This window comes from Mytilus galloprovincialis, chromosome 10, assembly GCF_965363235.1.
Source record: "Mytilus galloprovincialis chromosome 10, xbMytGall1.hap1.1, whole genome shotgun sequence".
Lineage (NCBI taxonomy): Eukaryota > Metazoa > Mollusca > Bivalvia > Mytilida > Mytilidae > Mytilus > Mytilus galloprovincialis.
Window position 1 is genome coordinate 23,601,703 of NC_134847.1, and position 20,568 is coordinate 23,622,270.

The 20,568-nt window shown below is 28.5% G+C and overlaps 2 long non-coding RNA genes across 4 annotated transcripts; one reads left to right on the forward strand and one right to left on the reverse strand.

Annotated features, from left to right (window-relative positions):
* The first annotated feature begins 264 nt into the window (after positions 1–264).
* Positions 265–19,171, forward strand: LOC143047207 (uncharacterized). Of its 3 annotated transcripts, XR_012969439.1 has the most exons (8): positions 2,636–2,704; positions 2,973–3,040; positions 14,114–14,193; positions 14,484–14,559; positions 14,860–14,944; positions 15,211–15,289; positions 15,965–16,041; positions 16,302–19,171. It is a non-coding gene; the product is annotated as an uncharacterized LOC143047207 (long non-coding RNA). The 3 variants fall into 3 exon arrangements; XR_012969440.1 differs by lacking the exons at positions 2,636–2,704; positions 2,973–3,040 and adding an exon at positions 265–358; XR_012969438.1 differs by lacking the exons at positions 2,636–2,704; positions 2,973–3,040 and adding an exon at positions 9,973–10,097.
* LOC143047208 (uncharacterized) lies at positions 17,031–19,769 on the reverse strand. The gene is made up of 2 exons (XR_012969441.1): positions 19,666–19,769; positions 17,031–17,342 (listed from the first exon to the last, which is right to left on the reverse strand). It is a non-coding gene; the product is annotated as an uncharacterized LOC143047208 (long non-coding RNA).
* Positions 19,770–20,568: the final 799 nt, after the last annotated feature.

Sequence of the window (20,568 nt, forward strand, 5' to 3'; positions counted from 1 at the left end):
AACGCACCAGGATGAGTCACATGTTAGTATTTGCTCATTAAAATTTTACTTGAAACTATGTTTTACTGTAACAATAGCTTAGAATTTTATGACAAATTTGGTCTTAAATCAATTTCTTTTATTCAAATTTTGACTCGAATGAGGCATTTTTTAATTAGAATTGATAGTAATTTTAAATTAATTGTCCCTAATTTAAGATTTGACTTAAAACACATCACATTAATTTCAATAGCCAAAAAATATTCCCCATTTTAAAGCTGATACTAATTTATAATTTCCTTTTGTTACAGATACCCATATATGTTCCACTCCAACGAGAGGGATTTCATGGAAGATAACACACCAGGATGAGTCACATGTTAGTATTTGTTCATTAAAATTGTACTTGAAACTATGTTTTACTGTAACAATAGCTTAGAATTTTATGACAAATTTGATTTTAAATCAATCTCTTATTCAAATTTCGACTCGAATGCGGCATTTTTTAATTAGAATTGATAGTAACTGTAAATTAAGTGTCGCTGATTTAAAATTTGACATAAAACACATCACATTAATTTCAATAGCCAAAAAATATTCCCCATTTTAAAGCTGATACTAATTTATAATTTCCTTTTGTTACAGATACCCATATATGTTCCACTCCAACGAGAGGGATTTCATGGAAGATAACGCACCAGGATGAGTCACATGTTAGTATTTGCTCATTAGAATTGTACTTAAAACTATGTTTTACTGTTACTATAGCTTAGAATTTTATGACAAATTTGGTCTTAAATCAATTTCTTTTATTAAAATTTCGATTCGAATGCGGCATTTTTTAATTAGAATTGAAAGTAATTGTAAATTAAGTGTTGCTGATTTAAAATTTGACATAAAACACATCACATTAATTTCAATAGCCAAAAAATATCCCCATTTTAAAGCTGATACTAATTTATAATTTCCTTTTGTTACAGATACCCATATATGTTCCACTCCAACGAGAAGGATTTCATGGAAGATAACGCACCAGGATGAGTCACATGTTAGTATTTGCTCATTAAAATTGTACTTGAAACTATGTTTTACTGTAACAATAGCTTAGAATTTTATGACAAATTTGGTCTTAAATCAATTTCTTTTATTAAAATTTCGATTCGAATGCGGCATTTTTTAATCAGAATTGATAGTAATTGTTTATTTAGTGTCGCTGATTTAAAATTTGACATAAAACACATCACATTAATTTCAATAGCCAAAAAATATTCCCCATTTTAAAGCTGATACTAATTTATAATTTCCTTTTGTTAGAGATACCCATATATGTTCCACTCCAACGAGAGGGATTTCATGGAAGATAACGCAATAGGATGAGTCACATGTTAGTATTTGCTCATTAAAATTGTACTAGAAACTATGTTTTACTGTTGCTATAGCTTAGAATTTTATGACAAATTTGGTCTTAAATCAATTTCTTTTATTAAAATTTCGATTCGAATGCGGCATTTTTTAATTAGAATTGATAGCAATTGTAAATTAAGTGTTGCTGATTTAAAATTTGACATAAAACGCATCACATTAATTTCAATAGCCAAAAAATCTTTCCCATTTTAAAGCTGATACTAATTTATAATTTCCTTTTGTTACAGATACCCATATATGTTCCACTCCAACGAGAGGGATTTCTTGAGAGATAACGCACCAGGATGAGTCACATGTTAGTATTTGCTCATTAAAATTGTACTTGAAACTATGTTTTACTGTAACAATAGCTTAGAATTTTATGACAAATTTGGTCTTAAATCAATTTCTTTTCTTAAAATTTCGATTCGAATGCGGCATTTTTTAATTAGAATTGATAGTAATTGTAAATTAAGTGTTGCTGATTTAAAATTTGACATAAAACCCATCACATTAATTTCAATAGCCAAAAAATATTCCCCATTTTAAAGCTGATACTAATTTATAATTTCCTTTTGTTACAGATACCCATATATGTTCCACTCCAACGAGAGGGATTTCATGGGAGATAACGCACCAGGATGAGTCACATGTTAGTATTTGCTCATTAAAATTGTACTTGAAACTATGTTTTACTGTAACAATAGCTTAGAATTTTATGACAAATTTGGTCTTCAATCAATTTCTTTTATTAAAATTTCGATAATGCTGCATTTTTTAATTAGAATTGATAGTAATTGTAAATTAAGTGTCACTGATTTAAAATTTGACATAAAACACATCACATTAATTTCAATAGCCAAAAAATATTCCCCATTTTAAAGCTGATACTAATTTATAATTTCCTTTTGTTACAGATACCCATATATGTTCCACTCCAACGAGAGGGATTTCATGGAAGATAACGCACCAGGATGAGTCGCATGTTAGTATTTGCTCATTAAAATTGTACTTGAAACTATGTTTTACTGTAACAATAGCTTAGAATTTTATGACAAATTTGGTCTTAAATCAATTTCTTTTATTCAAATTTCGACTCGAATGAGGCATTTTTTAATTAGAATTGATAGTAATTTTAAATTAATTGTCCCTAATTTAAGATTTGACTTAAAACACATCACATTAATTTCAATAGCCAAAAAATATTCCCCATTTTAAAGCTGATACTAATTTATAATTTCCTTTTGTTACAGAAACCCATATATGTTCCACTCCAACGAGAGGGATTTCATGGAAGATAACGCACCAGGATGAGTCGCATGTTAGTATTTGCTCATTAAAATTGTACTTGAAACTATGTTTTACTGTAACAATAGCTTAGAATTTTATGACAAATTTGGTCTTAAATCAATTTCTTTTATTCAAATTTCGACTCGAATGAGGCATTTTTTAATTAGAATTGATAGTAATTTTAAATTAATTGTCCCTAATTTAAGATTTGACTTAAAACACATCACATTAATTTCAATAGCCAAAAAATATTCCCCATTTTAAAGCTGATACTAATTTATAATTTCCTTTTGTTACAGAAACCCATATATGTTCCACTCCAACGAGAGGGATTTCATGGAAGATAACACACCAGGATGAGTCACATGTTAGTATTTGTTCATTAAAATTGTACTTGAAACTATGTTTTACTGTAACAATAGCTTAGAATTTTATGACAAATTTGGTCTTAAATCAATTTCTTTTATTAAAATTTCGATTCGAATGCTGCATTTTTTAATTAAAATTGATACTAATTGTAAATTAAGTGTCGCTGATTTAAAATTTGACATAAAACCCATCACATTAATTTCAATAGCCAAAAAATATTCCCCATTTTAAAGCTGATACTAATTTATAATTTCCTTTTGTTACAGATACCCATATATGTTCCACTCCAACGAGAGGGATTTCATGGAAGATAACGCACCAGGATGAGTCACATGTTAGTATTTGCTCATTAAAATTGTACTTGAAACTATGTTTTACTGTAACAATAGCTTAGAATTTTATGACAAATTTGGTCTTAAATCAATTTCTTTTATTAAAATTTCGATTCGAATGCGGCATTTTTTAATTAGAATTGATAGTAATTGTAAATTAAGTGTCGCTGATTTAAAATTTGACATAAAACACATCACATTAATTTCAATAGCGAAAAAATATTCCCCATTTTAAAGCTGATACTAATTTATAATTTCCTTTTGTTACAGATACCCATATATGTTCCACTCCAACGAGAGGGATTTCATGGAAGATAACGCACCAGGATGAGTCACATGTTAGTATTTGCTCATTAAAATTGTACTTGAAACTATGTTTTACTGTAACAATAGCTTAGAATTTTATGACAAATTTGGTCTTAAATCAATTTCTTTTATTAAAATTTCAATTCGAATGCGGCATTTTTTAATTAGAATTGATAGTAATTGTAAATTAAGTGTTGTTGATTTAAAACTTGACATAAAACACATCACATTAATTTCAATAGCCAAAAAATCTTTCCCATTTTAAAGCTGATACTAATTTATAATTTCCTTTTGTTACAGATACCCATATATGTTCCACTCCAACGAGAGGGATTTCATGGAAGATAACGCACCAGGATGAGTCACATGTTAGTATTTGCTCATTAAAATTGTACTTGAAACTATGTTTTACTGTAACAATAGCTTAGAATTTTATGACAAATTTTTTCTTAAATCAATTTCTTTTATTAAAATTTCGATTCGAATGCTGCATTTTTTAATTAGAATTGATAGTAATTGTATATTAAGTGTCACTGATTTAAAATTTGACATAAAACACATCACATTAATTTCAATAGCCAAAAAATATTCCCCATTTTAAAGCTGATACTAATTTATAATTTCCTTTTGTTACAGATACCCATATATGTTCCACTCCAACGAGAGGGATTTCATGGAAGATAACGCACCAGGATGAGTCACATGTTAGTATTTGCTCATTAAAATTGTACTTGAAACTATGTTTTACTGTAACAATAGCTTAGAATTTTATGACAAATTTGGTCTTAAATCAATTTCTTTTATTAAAATTTCAATTCGAATGCGGCATTTTTTAATTAGAATTGATAGTAATTGTAAATTAAGTGTTGCTGATTTAAAACTTGACATAAAACACATCACATTAATTTCAATAGCCAAAAAATCTTTCCCATTTTAAAGCTGATACTAATTTATAATTTCCTTTTGTTACAGATACCCATATATGTTCCACTCCAACGAGAGGGATTTCATGGAAGATAACGCACCAGGATGAGTCACATGTTAGTATTTGCTCATTAAAATTGTACTTGAAACTATGTTTTACTGTAACAATAGCTTAGAATTTTATGACAAATTTGGTCTTAAATCAATTTCTTTTATTAAAATTTCGATTCGAATGCTGCATTTTTTAATTAGAAGTGATAGTAATTGTTTATTTAGTGTCGCTGATTTAAAATTTGACATAAAACACATCACATTAATTTCAATAGCCAAAAAATATTCCCCATTTTAAAGCTGATACTAATTTATAATTTCCTTTTGTTACAGATACCCATATATGTTCCACTCCAACGAGAGGGATTTCATGGAAGATAACGCACCAGGAAGAGTCACATGTTAGTATTTGCTCATTAAAATTGTACTTGAAACTATGTTTTACTGTAACAATAGCTTAGAATTTTATGACAAATTTGGTCTTAAATCAATTTCTTTTCTTAAAATTTCGATTCGAATGCGGCATTTTTTAATTAGAATTGATAGTAATTGTAAATTAAGTGTTGCTGATTTAAAATTTGACATAAAACACATCACATTAATTTCAATAGCCAAAAAATCTTCCCCATTTTAAAGCTGATACTAATTTATAATTTACTTTTGTTACAGATACCCATATATGTTCCACTCCAACGAGAGGGATTTCATGGAAGATAACGCACCAGGATGAGTCACATGTTAGTATTTGCTCATTAAAATTGTACTTGAAACTATGTTTTACTGTAACAATAGCTTAGAATTTTATGACAAATTTGGTCTTAAATCAATTTCTTTTATTAAAATTTCGATTCGAATGCGGCATTTTTTAATTAGAATTGATAGTAATTGTAAATTAAGTGTCGCTGATTTAAAATTTGACATAAAACACATCACATTAATTTCAATAGCGAAAAAATATTCCCCATTTTAAAGCTGATACTAATTTATAATTTCCTTTTGTTACAGATGCCCATATATGTTCCACTCCAACGAGAGGGATTTCATGGAAGATAACGCACCAGGATGAGTCACATGTTAGTATTTGCTCATTAAAATTGTACTTGAAACTATGTTTTACTGTAACAATAGCTTAGAATTTTATGACAAATTTGGTCTTAAATCAATTTCTTTTATTAAAATTTCGATTCGAATGCGGCATTTTTTAATTAGAATTGATAGTAATTGTTTATTTAGTGTCGCTGATTTAAAATTTGACATAAAACACATCACATTAATTTCAATAGCCAAAAAATATTCCCCATTTTAAAGCTGATACTAATTTATAATTTCCTATTGTTACAGATACCCATATATGTTCCACTCCAACGAGAGGAATTTCATGGAAGATAACGCACCAGGATGAGTCACGTGTTAGTATTTGCTCATTAAAATTGTACTTGAAACTATGTTTTACTGTAACAATAGCTTAGAATTTTATGACAAATTTGGTCTTAAATCAATTTCTTTTATTAAAATTTCGATTCGAATGCTGCATTTTTTTAATTAAAATTGATACTAATTGTAAATTAAGTGTCGCTGATTTAAAATTTGACATAAAACCCATCACATTAATTTCAATAGCCAAAAAATATTCCCCATTTTAAAGCTGATACTAATTTATAATTTCCTTTTGTTACAGATACCTATATATGTTCCACTCCAACGAGAGGGATTTCATGGCAGATAACGCACCAGGATGAGTCACATGTTAGTATTTGCTCATTAAAATTGTACTTGAAACTATGTTTTACTGTAACAATAGCTTAGAATTTTATGACAAATTTGGTCTTAAATCAATTTCTTTTATTAAAATTTCGATTCGAATGCGGCATTTTTTAATTAGAATTGATAGTAATTGTAAATTAAGTGTCGCTGATTTAAAATTTGACATAAAACCCATCACATTAATTTCAATAGCCAAAAAATATTCCCCATTTTAAAGCTGATACTAATTTATAATTTCCTTTTGTTACAGATACCCATATATGTTCCACTCCAACGAGAGGGATTTCATGGAAGATAACGCACCAGGATGAGTCACATGTTAGTATTTGCTCATTAAAATTGTACTCGAAACTATGTTTTACTGTAACAATAGCTTAGAATTTTATGACAAATTTGGTCTTAAATCAATTTCTTTTTTTAAAATTTCGATTCGAATGCGGCATTTTTTAATTAGAATTGATAGTAATTGTAAATTAAGTGTCGCTGATTTAAAATTTGACATAAAACACATCACATTAGTTTCAATAGCGAAAAAATATTCCCCATTTTAAAGCTGATACTAATTTATAATTTCCTTTTGTTACAGATACCAATATATGTTCCACTCCAACGAGAGGGATTTCATGGAAGATAACGCACCAGGATGAGTCACATGTTAGTATTTGCTCATTAAAATTGTACTTGAAACTATGTTTTACTGTAACAATAGCTTAGAATTTTATGACAAATTTGGTCTTAAATCAATTTCTTTTATTAAAATTTCAATTCGAATATGGCATTTTTTAATTAGAATTGATAGTAATTGTAAATTAAGTGTTGCTGATTTAAAACTTGACATAAAACACATCACATTAATTTCAATAGCCAAAAAATCTTTCCCATTTTAAAGCTGATACTAATTTATAATTTCCTTTTGTTACAGATACCCATATATGTTCCACTCCAACGAGAGGGATTTCATGGAAGATAACGCACCAGGATGAGTCACATGTTAGTATTTGCTCATTAAAATTGTACTTGAAACTATGTTTTACTGTAACAATAGCTTAGAATTTTATGACAAATTTTTTCTTAAATCAATTTCTTTTATTAAAATTTCGATTCGAATGCTGCATTTTTTAATTAGAATTGATAGTAATTGTATATGAAGTGTCACTGATTTAAAATTTGACATAAAACACATCACATTAATTTCAATAGCGAAAAAATATTCCCCATTTTAAAGCTGATACTAATTTATAATTTCCTTTTGTTACAGATACCCATATATGTTCCACTCCAACGAGAGGGATTTCATGGAAGATAACGCACCAGGATGAGTCACATGTTAGTATTTGCTCATTAAAATTGTACTTGAAACTATGTTTTACTGTAACAATAGCTTAGAATTTTATGATAAATTTGGTCTTAAATCAATTTCTTTTATTAAAATTTCAATTCGAATGCGGCATTTTTTAATTAGAATTGATAGTAATTGTAAATTAAGTGTTGCTGATTTAAAACTTGACATAAAACACATCACATTAATTTCAATAGCCAAAAAATCTTTCCCATTTTAAAGCTGATACTAATTTATAATTTCCTTTTGTTACAGATACCCATATATGTTCCACTCCAACGAGAGGGATTTCATGGAAGATAACGCACCAGGATGAGTCACATGTTAGTATTTGCTCATTAAAATTGTACTTGAAACTATGTTTTACTGTAACAATAGCTTAGAATTTTATGACAAATTTGGTCTTAAATCAATTTCTTTTATTAAAATTTCGATTCGAATGCTGCATTTTTTAATTAAAATTGATACTAATTGTAAATTAAGTGTCGCTGATTTAAAATTTGACATAAAACTCATCACATTAATTTCAATAGCCAAAAAATATTCCCCATTTTAAAGCTGATACTAATTTATAATTTCCTTTTGTTACAGATACCCATATATGTTCCACTCCAACGAGAGGGATTTCATGGAAGATAACGCACCAGGATGAGTCACATGTTAGTATTTGCTCATTAAAATTGTACTTGAAACTATGTTTTACTGTAACAATAGCTTAGAATTTTATGACAAATTTGGTCTTAAATCAATTTCTTTTATTAAAATTTCGATTCGAATGCGGCATTTTTTAATTAGAATTGATAGTAATTGTAAATTAAGTGTCGCTGATTTAAAATTTGACATAAAACACATCACATTAATTTCAATAGCGAAAAAATATTCCCCATTTTAAAGCTGATACTAATTTATAATTTCCTTTTGTTACAGATACCCATATATGTTCCACTCCAACGAGAGGGATTTCATGGAAGATAACGCACCAGGATGAGTCACATGTTAGTATTTGCTCATTAAAATTGTACTTGAAACTATGTTTTACTGTAACAATAGCTTAGAATTTTATGACAAATTTGGTCTTAAATCAATTTCTTTTATTAAAATTTCAATTCGAATGCGGCATTTTTTAATTAGAATTGATAGTAATTGTAAATTAAGTGTTGTTGATTTAAAACTTGACATAAAACACATCACATTAATTTCAATAGCCAAAAAATCTTTCCCATTTTAAAGCTGATACTAATTTATAATTTCCTTTTGTTACAGATACCCATATATGTTCCACTCCAACGAGAGGGATTTCATGGAAGATAACGCACCAGGATGAGTCACATGTTAGTATTTGCTCATTAAAATTGTACTTGAAACTATGTTTTACTGTAACAATAGCTTAGAATTTTATGACAAATTTTTTCTTAAATCAATTTCTTTTATTAAAATTTCGATTCGAATGCTGCATTTTTTAATTAGAATTGATAGTAATTGTATATTAAGTGTCACTGATTTAAAATTTGACATAAAACACATCACATTAATTTCAATAGCCAAAAAATATTCCCCATTTTAAAGCTGATACTAATTTATAATTTCCTTTTGTTACAGATACCCATATATGTTCCACTCCAACGAGAGGGATTTCATGGAAGATAACGCACCAGGATGAGTCACATGTTAGTATTTGCTCATTAAAATTGTACTTGAAACTATGTTTTACTGTAACAATAGCTTAGAATTTTATGATAAATTTGGTCTTAAATCAATTTCTTTTATTAAAATTTCAATTCGAATGCGGCATTTTTTAATTAGAATTGATAGTAATTGTAAATTAAGTGTTGCTGATTTAAAACTTGACATAAAACACATCACATTAATTTCAATAGCCAAAAAATCTTTCCCATTTTAAAGCTGATACTAATTTATAATTTCCTTTTGTTACAGATACCCATATATGTTCCACTCCAACGAGAGGGATTTCATGGAAGATAACGCACCAGGATGAGTCACATGTTAGTATTTGCTCATTAAAATTGTACTTGAAACTATGTTTTACTGTAACAATAGCTTAGAATTTTATGACAAATTTGGTCTTAAATCAATTTCTTTTATTAAAATTTCGATTCGAATGCTGCATTTTTTAATTAGAAGTGATAGTAATTGTTTATTTAGTGTCGCTGATTTAAAATTTGACATAAAACACATCACATTAATTTCAATAGCCAAAAAATATTCCCCATTTTAAAGCTGATACTAATTTATAATTTCCTTTTGTTACAGATACCCATATATGTTCCGCTCCAACGAGAGGGATTTCATGGAAGATAACACACCAGGATGAGTCACATGTTAGTATTTGCTCATTAAAATTGTACTTGAAACTATGTTTTACTGTAACAATAGCTTAGAATTTATGACAAATTTGGTCTTAAATCAATTTTTTTTATTAAAATTTCGATTCGAATGCGGCATTTTTTAATTAGAATTGATAGTAATTGTTAATTTAGTGTCGCTGATTTAGAATTTGACATAAAACACATCACATTAATTTCAATAGCCAAAAAATATTCCCCATTTTAAAGCTGATACTAATTTATAATTTCCTTTTGTTACAGATACCCATATATGTTCCACTCCAACGAGAGGGATTTCATGGAAGATAACGCACCAGGATGAGTCACATGTTAGTATTTGCTCATTAAAATTGTACTTGAAACTATGTTTTACTGTAACAATAGCTTAGAATTTTATGACAAATTTGGTCTTAAATCAATTTCTTTTATTAAAATTTCGATTCGAATGCTGCATTTTTTAATTAGAATTGATAGTAATTGTAAATTAAGTGTCACTGATTTAAAATTTGACATAAAACACATCACATTAATTTCAATAGCCAAAAAATATTCCCCATTTTAAAGCTGATACTAATTTATAAATTCCTTTTCTTACAGATACCCATATATGTTCCACTCCAACGAGAGGGATTTCATGGAAGATAACGCACCAGGATGAGTCACATGTTAGTATTTGCTCATTAAAATTGTACTTGAAACTATGTTTTACTGTAACAATAGCTTAGAATTTTATGACAAATTTGGTCTTAAATCAATAGCCAAAAATATTCCCCATTTTAAAGCTGATACTAATTTATAATTTCCTTTTGTTACAGATACCCATATATGTTCCACTCCAACGAGAGGGATTTCATGGAAGATAACGCACCAGGATGAGTCACATGTTAGTATTTGCTCATTAAAATTGTACTTGAAACTATGTTTTACTGTAACAATAGCTTAGAATTTTATGACAAATTTGGTCTTAAATCAATTTCTTTTATTAAAATTTCGATTCGAATGCTGCATTTTTTAATTAAAATTGATAGTAATTGTAAATTAAGTGTCACTGATTTAAAATTTGACATAAAACACATCACATTAATTTTAATAGCCAAAAAATATTCCCCATTTTAAAGCTGATCCTAATTTATAAATTCCTTTTCTTACAGATACCCATATATGTTCCACTCCAACGAGAGGGATTTCATGCAAGATAACGCACCAGGATGAGTCACATGTTAGTATTTGCTCATTAAAATTGTACTTGAAACTATGTTTTACTGTAACAATAGCTTAGAATTTTATGACAAATTTGGTCTTAAATCAATTTCTTTTATTAAAATTTCGATTCGAATGCGGCATTTTTTAATTAGAATTGATAGTAATTGTGAATTAAGTGTCGCTGATTTAAAATTTGACATAAAACACATCACATTAATTTCAATAGCCAAAAAATATTCCCCATTTTAAAGCTGATACTAATTTATAATTTCCTTTTGTTGCAGATACCCATATATGTTCCACTCCAACGAGAGGGATTTCATGGAAGATAACGCACCAGGATGAGTCACTTGTTAGTATTTGCTCATTAAAATTGTACTTGAAACTATGTTTTACTGTAACAATAGCTTAGAATTTAATGACAAATTTGGTCTTAAATCAATTTCTTTTATTAAAATTTCGATTCGAATGCGGCATTTTTTAATTTGAATTGATAGTAATTGTAAATTAAGTGTCGCTGATTTAAAATTTGACATAAAACACATCACATTAATTTCAATAGCCAAAAAATATTCCCCATTTTAAAGCTGATACTAATTTATAATTTCCTTTTGTTACAGATACCCATATATGTTCCACTCCAACGAGAGGGATTTCATGGAAGATAACGCACCAGGATGAGTCACATGTTAGTATTTGCTCATTAAAATTGTACTTGAAACTATGTTTTACTGTTACTATATCTTAGAATTTTATGACAAATTTGGTCTTAAATCAATTTCTTTTATTAAAATTTCGATTCGAATGCGGCATTTTTTAATTAGAATTCATAGTAATTGTTAATTTAGTGTCGCTGATTTAGAATTTGACATAAAACACATCACATTAATTTCAATAACCAAAAAATATTCCCCATTTTAAAGCTGATACTAATTTATAATTTCCTTTTGTTACAGATACCCATATATGTTCCACTCCAACGAGAGGGATTTCATGGAAGATAACGCACCAGGATGAGTCACATGTTCGTATTTGCTCATTAAAATTGTACTTGAAACTATGTTTTACTGTAACAATAGCTTAGAATTTTATGACAAATTTGGTCTTAAATCAATTTCTTTTATTAAAATTTCGATTCGAATGCTGCATTTTTTAATTAGAATTGATAGTAATTGTAAATTAAGTGTCACTGATTTAAAATTTGACATAAAACACATCACATTAATTTCAATAGCCAAAAAATATTCCCCATTTTAAAGCTGATACTAATTTATAAATTCCTTTTCTTACAGATACCCATATATGTTCCACTCCAACGAGAGGGATTTCATGGAAGATAACGCACCAGGATGAGTCACATGTTAGTATTTGCTCATTAAAATTGTACTTGAAACTATGTTTTACTGTAACAATAGCTTAGAATTTTATGACAAATTTGGTCTTAAATCAATAGCCAAAAAATATTCCCCATTTTAAAGCTGATACTAATTTATAATTTCCTTTTGTTACAGATACCCATATATGTTCCACTCCAACGAGAGGGATTTCATGGAAGATAACGCACCAGGATGAGTCACATGTTAGTATTTGCTCATTAAAATTGTACTTGAAACTATGTTTTACTGTAACAATAGCTTAGAATTTTATGACAAATTTGGTCTTAAATCAATTTCTTTTATTAAAATTTCGATTCGAATGCGGCATTTTTTAATTAGAATTGATAGTAATTGTTAATTTAGTGTCGCTGATTTAAAATTTGACATAAAACACATCACATTAATTTCAATAGCCAAAAAATATTCCCCATTTTAAAGCTGATACTAATTTATAATTTCCTTTTGTTACAGATACCCATATATGTTCCACTCCAACGAGAGGGATTTCATGGAAGATAACGCACCAGGATGAGTCACATGTTAGTATTTGCTCATTAAAATTGTACTTGAAACTATGTTTTACTGTAACAATAGCTTAGAATTTTATGACAAATTTGGTCTTAAATCAATTTCTTTTCTTAAAATTTCGATTCGAATGCGGCATTTTTTAATTAGAATTGATAGTAATTGTAAATTAAGTGTTGCTGATTTAAAATTTGACATAAAATACATCACATTAATTTCAATAGCCAAAAAATATTCCCCATTTTAAAAATGATACTAATTTATAATTTCCTTTTGTTACAGATACCCATATATGTTCCACTCCAACGAGAGGGATTTCATGGAAGATAACGCACCAGGATGAGTCACATGTTAGTATTTGCTCATTAAAATTGTACTTGAAACTATGTTTTACTGTAACGATAGCTTAGAATTTTATGACAAATTTGGTCTTAAATCAATTTCTTTTATTAAAATTTCGATTCGAATGCTGCATTTTTTAATTAGAATTGATAGTAATTGTAAATTAAGTGTTGCTGATTTAAAATTTTACATAAAACACATCACATTAATTTCAATAGCCAAAAAATCTTTCCCATTTTTAAGCTGATACTAATTTATAATTTCCTTTTGTTACAGATACCCATATATGTTCCACTCCAACGAGAGGGATTTCATGGAAGATAACGCACCAGGATGAGTCACATGTTAGTATTTGCTCATTAAAATTGTACTTGAAACTATGTTTTACTGTAACAATAGCTTAGAATTTTATGACAAATTTGGTCTTAAATCAATTTCTTTTATTAAAATTTCAAATTACGGATTTGACATAAAATACCTGCGACATTTATTTTATAATTGATTTTAAGATCCAATAGTCTATCCAAAGCTGATGCTAATTCATAAAGATTGTTTTTGTTACAGATACAGCCTGGATATGTTGCGCTACTGGACAATGAAGATTGTTTGATGGTAGATGGATCCCACATCAGGATGTTTAGCATGTATGTATTTGGTATTTATAACTGTACTTTAAACTATGTTTATATGTGTGGGATATCAAATATCAGTTTTCCCCAGAACAACAGCTAAAATAAGAATTTATTACAAGTTTCTTTTATTCAAATGTATACTGTAATGTAGTATGTTTTAACAAGAAGGTATAGAATTGTCTATATACTTGTCTCCAAATGAGGATTTTAAAGAAAAATGCATCATTAATTTTGAATAAATTGCAACTATCAATTTTCTCTATTTAAAGCTATTACTAATTTAGAATTTATTTTTTGAACAGATACATTCTAAATATGTTATACTCCTAGACAATGAAGATGCTTTCATGGTATACAACACTTGAGGATTATTGACATGTATGTATTTGGTTATTGTAATTGTACTTTTAACTATTATAATAATTATGTGTTGGGTAATGAAAATCAGTTTTTCCATGGAACAGCTTGAAATTTAATAACAAATTGGTCTTACATTTCTTTTTTCCAATATTTACTATAGTAAGGTTTATTTCAATAAGAATGTAAAGTTAGTGTTAATATGCTTGCCTCAAATTTAGAATTTGACATAAAATATGCACAACTATAATCTCTGAATTGAATGAACAGCAAATATTCTTTATTTAAAAATACCAATTTAAAACTTTTTTTTTGTTACAGATGCAGCCTATATATGTTACTCCTCGCCAATGAAGATAGTTTCATTGTAGATAGTGCATTAGGATACGTCACGGATACGTCACATGTAAGTATTTCTCTTTAAACTATGTTTCTATTTGTTAGGTATTAAAAATAAATTTTCAGTAAGTGAAATAACAGATTGAAACTATATAACAAATTGGTCTAAAACTATTTTTATTTTTTAATAAGAATATACAGTAATTGCAAATATAAATTCAGGATTTGACTTAAAACATGCATGCATCACATTGATTTTTGAATTGATTTACAAAAGCAAATCGTCTTGATTTTGAAACTGCAACAAATTTATAATTTTTGTTTCTGTTGCAGATGCAGCCTAAATATGTTGGCACTCCTTTACCATGAAAGATGCTTACATTGTAGTTTAACACATTAGGATGAGTTACATGTAGGTATTTGGTAATTTCAATTGGTCTGAAATAATAAAAAAAAGTTTTTCCAGGAACAACAGTTTGAAACTTTAATTATTACAAATTGGTCCTACATTTCTTTTATTGAATTATTTACTGTAATGATGTATATTTTAATAAGAATGCTCAGTGATAGTAAAACTACTTTGTTTAGTCTCTAATTTCGGAATTGGCATTTAACATGCATCACATTAATGAAGCTGGCTTGTCATGTTTTAGATTTTTAGTCAGATTTTCGGAATCCTCTGGTTTTATCCATTTGAATGCCTTGATAAAATTTGCCTGTTGACCCCCTTTTTTCTTTTGTTAATCTTTTATACGTATAATGATAAGCCATCTGTAAAAATCTTTAAAAAATTTAATTACTTTTTAACAGTTTTTGAGAACTTCAACTTGTCAATGATAAAGCTATGAAAAGTCGAGAGAATATTTTCCCGCCAAAATTTCAATGGCTTTTATCTCAAAAACAAGCACGGTGACCTATATATTTTTTTGGATTCATTTATTAATCCCCTATCTATATAAACTAGTGTTTTGAAAAGTTAATTACTTTGAAACTGAGAAGCGAACTCCCTTAATTTCTAAAGTGGTTTGCAACTGGAAATAGTCTCTTTTTAAAACTGAAATTAATGTGTTTTTTGTTTTTGTTACAGATACAGCCTCAATATGTAACACTCCTATACCATGAAAGATGCTTCTATTGTAGAAAGCACATTAGGACAAGTTGCATGTAAGTATTTGTTCATAACAATATTTCTCAAAACTATGTCTACCGGTATGTTTATTAGTTAATAAAACAATTTTTGCTGAAAACAATAAACTGAAGCTTTATAACAGACATTGGTCTTAAATTTTTCTTTCATTCAGATTTATTCATGTGAAGTATATTTTTATCAGAATGTATCGAGATTGTAAATATATACTTGTCTCCAATTTAGGATTTAACATAAAACATCCATCACATTAATTTCCAAATTGTTTTTGTTACAGATTCAACTTAAAACAGATGATGTTTCAGTCGTAGCAGGTGCAGCATGGCAGCCAAACATGTAGAACTGATTGTTGTGATGAGACAGTTTATTGCTTTGGAAAATCCAATTATATTGTTTATAGATTTAGATAATAAAATTCTGTAATGTTCATAATATCAGATGATAATTTGTTAAGTGCCCTCAATATGTCTTCAACGAAATATTAACATGCACAATTGAGGATGCACTGTAAAAAAATCTTCAATATTCTTATTTTTAAAAGTAGGTTCTGATTGTCAATTTTATAAGATATGTACATATTTACCTGAATTTATTTTTAAGGCAATTGGAACAATATGACTATTAAGATTGTTTGAAATTCAAGTTGAGTTTCAATCATTTCTGTTCAAAATATATATATCACATTCTTCTGGTTTGCCAGCAACTTCAATTTTTGAAATTAGAAAATGATGTATAGCCAAAAGATCAGTTGAACAATGGTGTTGGTTGCAGTTAATACCAGCTCTTTATAGGATCTTAAAATGCCTAAAATGGAAACAATGTTTAAATTTAACAAGTTACCATATCTACTGATGAAGAAATTAGAATATTGTGTATGTTCCTTTTTTTGTACAAATGGATATCTTTTGAGTAATCGATTGGAACACCCAAACAATAACTTAATCATTTGGTTTTTTTCTTGTATATCCATCATTGTTTTTGTAAGATAAAAACAAAAAGAAAGTAATTTTGTTAAAATTATTTCTAATTTTTATCAACACAATTAAAATTCTATTAAACTAATAGTTTAGTTCATGCTCCTTTAATCTATATCTTAAAAGTTTTGTGGTGGGCTAAGCAAATATCAAATAATCATTTCAGAAATACACTTGATTGCAGCGCTGCATCTTCACTAACATTTAACATAGTTGGTTCTGAGTTACTGAGGTAGTTCCTATTGGTGTGTTTCTTGTTTTTTCTATGGAGGAATCAGTAGTTTCTATGTCTTCAGGATATGGTTTTGTCATTCAAAGGGAACTCGCAATCTCGCAATGTAATTCTGAAATGATATATATTTGATATTTTATTTTCATTGAAAAAGAAACAATATTAAATTTATTGCATGAACATTTGAACTATTTAAACTTTTTAATTCATAATTTTTGGAAATGGAAAATTCATATTGTAACTGACATATTTTGGAAATAGAATTCAAATTGTAACTGACACATTTTGAAAATTGAATTCAAATTGTAACTGACACATTTTGGAAATATAATTCAAATTGTAACCGACACATTTTGGAAATAGAATTTAAATTGTAACTGACAGTTTGGAAATAGAACTCAAATTGTAACTGACACATTTTGGAAATATAATTCAAATTGTAACTGACACATTTTGGAAATTAAATTCAAATTGTAACTGACACATTTTGGAAATAGAATTCAAATTGCAACTGACACATTTTGATGGATGGAATTTTAAAAATAAGAACATTTATGTACTTAATTTAAGCACAAGTGAAAACAATTCCTAAATATAAATTTTTGCTTCATTTGGTAACATGGATGTGCAAAATCACTGATGGCTAACAAGGTTAATTCCCTTATTGGTTAGATAATGAAGTATAGTCTACTGGACCCTGTAGACATCCTACTAAATGTATTGATATATTAAATGTTTTTTTTTATATCTCAATCAATATTTGTACATGCTTCACACAAAAAGGTGCAAGCAGAGTTGCATGTACTGGACAGAGTCAGCTATCAACTTTCTTTTTATAACAGACCCATTTCACAATCAATATTTGTACATGCCTCACACATAAAGGTGCAAGCAGAGTTGCATGTACTGGACATTGTCAGCTATCAAGTATTTTTATAACAAACCCACAGAACTAGTATCCAGGAAATTGAAATGAATCAACAAAACATTTATATTGTAGAAATGTATAATTTTCCCGTGTTTCGGAGTATAGGGGGAAAATGTTGTCTAAAAGGAATGTTTTATAAGAACAGTATGTTTTTGGCGGGTTTTGTTATGTGTAGTTCTACATGTGGACCAATCATTTAGATTGTGTCAATAAGTATTATTATGTTAATAAGGTGAAAGCGGGTTTTTAATTTTCTTGTGTTTGAAAATCATTCTAGCCACAGACGTTCAACACTATAAAACTTGTATTGTATATTATTTTGCTGTTTTTTCTTGTGATGGAGTTTGGCATCAATGTCCCGAGGCGTACCTTGCACTTGCTCCGAACACAGGTTTCCATATCAATTTCTTTAGTAAAGTTTTTGATGATTTTTCCTGGGCGGTGAGGTTACGTTAAAGACGGATATATACATAAATACATACATAGAGATATGGGCTCTTATTGATTGACTAAACTTGTTTCAGATGTTTATTCTTTCTGTGTACTCATTTGGAATGTATTTGTATTTCATATATGTCATTATTTATAATATAAATATACATTAAACACCGGCTCTGTTAGTCTGCACGGCTAAATGCATTGCTTTGTGTTTGTTATTATTGTAGTGTAGTTAAGACTAATATATTTCTCATTATACCTTACTTATGATGCAGATTCAAAGATGTACTACAGTGACATACATGACACTACCAAGTTACAATATATTTTGTATTTTTTGTCATGATGCAGATTTTTGTCATGTTATTTTAAACATGGTGCATTACTTTTTTAGAGTTTTCTTTATGTGTTATGACGTGTGCTATATTTGCTAAACTTGTATGCATGTTTATTATGTTAATGAAAATAAAATATGATGTCTAGGTTATCAGCAATATGAATATATTGTTTATTTTGTTTAAGCCTATAAATTATTTTGAAAGATTCTTAAATAAAATGTATTTGAAAACCGAGAATGTGTATAGTACCAGACTTGTAATACAATTATGTCTGATAGTTCTATATGAATCCTTGATAAAACCTATGTAACATCTCATTACCCTCCTTATACGGTGATGCACATATTAAAAAGATGTAATATTATTGCAGATAGGACAATTCTCCATTAGAGACAAAATGACACAGAAATTAACAACTGTAGGTCACCTTATGGCCTTCAACAATGAGCTAAGCCCAAACCGCATAGTCAGCTATAAAAGGCCCCAAATGATAATGTAAATCAATTAAAACGAGAAACTAACGGCCTAATTTATGTGCAAGAAATGGAAGAAAAACAAATATGTAACACATAAACAAACGAGAACCACTTAGTTACAGGCTCCTGACTTTTGACAGGCACATACATATAGAAGGTGTCAGACCACCAATTAAAAGTCCCTATCTGTTCAACCAAATTTTGCAATTTTCATAGCTTTCTAATTTTTTATCTTAAGTTTAACCTCTTACAAACCAGGTATGTCCTGAATCGTACAGGTATCACCTTTCTTCATGCCAATTTTCAACATACCTCTAAAGCCATATAAGAAAGAAGAGACCTTCCGAACTGATGTACCACTAAAAATAACAAATACAAATATTTTTATTGGCACAAACTCATTAACAATTAAAAACCAATTGTTCAGAGAACCATTGATGGTCTTTCCACCAGTACGGATCTTTTTTATATGAAAATATTAAAATTCGGTTTTAAATGTCAATTTTAGCGTCGAATGACAGCTTATTGAACGCTGATTCCAAAAATATATGGTTTCTTTACAAAAAGATACAAATAAGGGAGATCATTTTTTACTTCCGGTTTAAGAGATGTTACTTCCGGTATGTTTTGATAGTTTAGGCAGCCACCATTTGATTTTCTGGGGGGGGAGGGGGGGCTATGGTTTTTTTTTTCTGGACAAATCAAATGGTTGCTGCCTTACTTGACTCTGATTCCAAAAATAGATGGTTCTGTATACTTTTAGGTGTCAGACCACCAATTACTCCCTCCAATTTAGAACGTATGTAAAAGTAGCCCTACTCGACGCAAAATAGTGCTTTTGATGTCCTTGTTTACTTAAACTAACCAACAAATTTGCAGAAATGAAACTTTTGGTGAATATATCGATCATTTTGAGCCAAAATTTACTTGTCTATGAGTTTGCATTAAAAATTGAGGATTAATGCACTCCATAGTATACTAATTTTAGATTTCCGCAAATTTAGAGCCTTAAACCTGAATGTGTGCTATTTTTAGCTTCTCCCATCCTGACAATATGCTTTCATATAAAAAATGTTATAAATTATTATAAATGCACAGTAAGTTGTTTCTGTGGTGTTAAACATTTAAACATAGGTTGATTGCTACCCCAAAAAAATT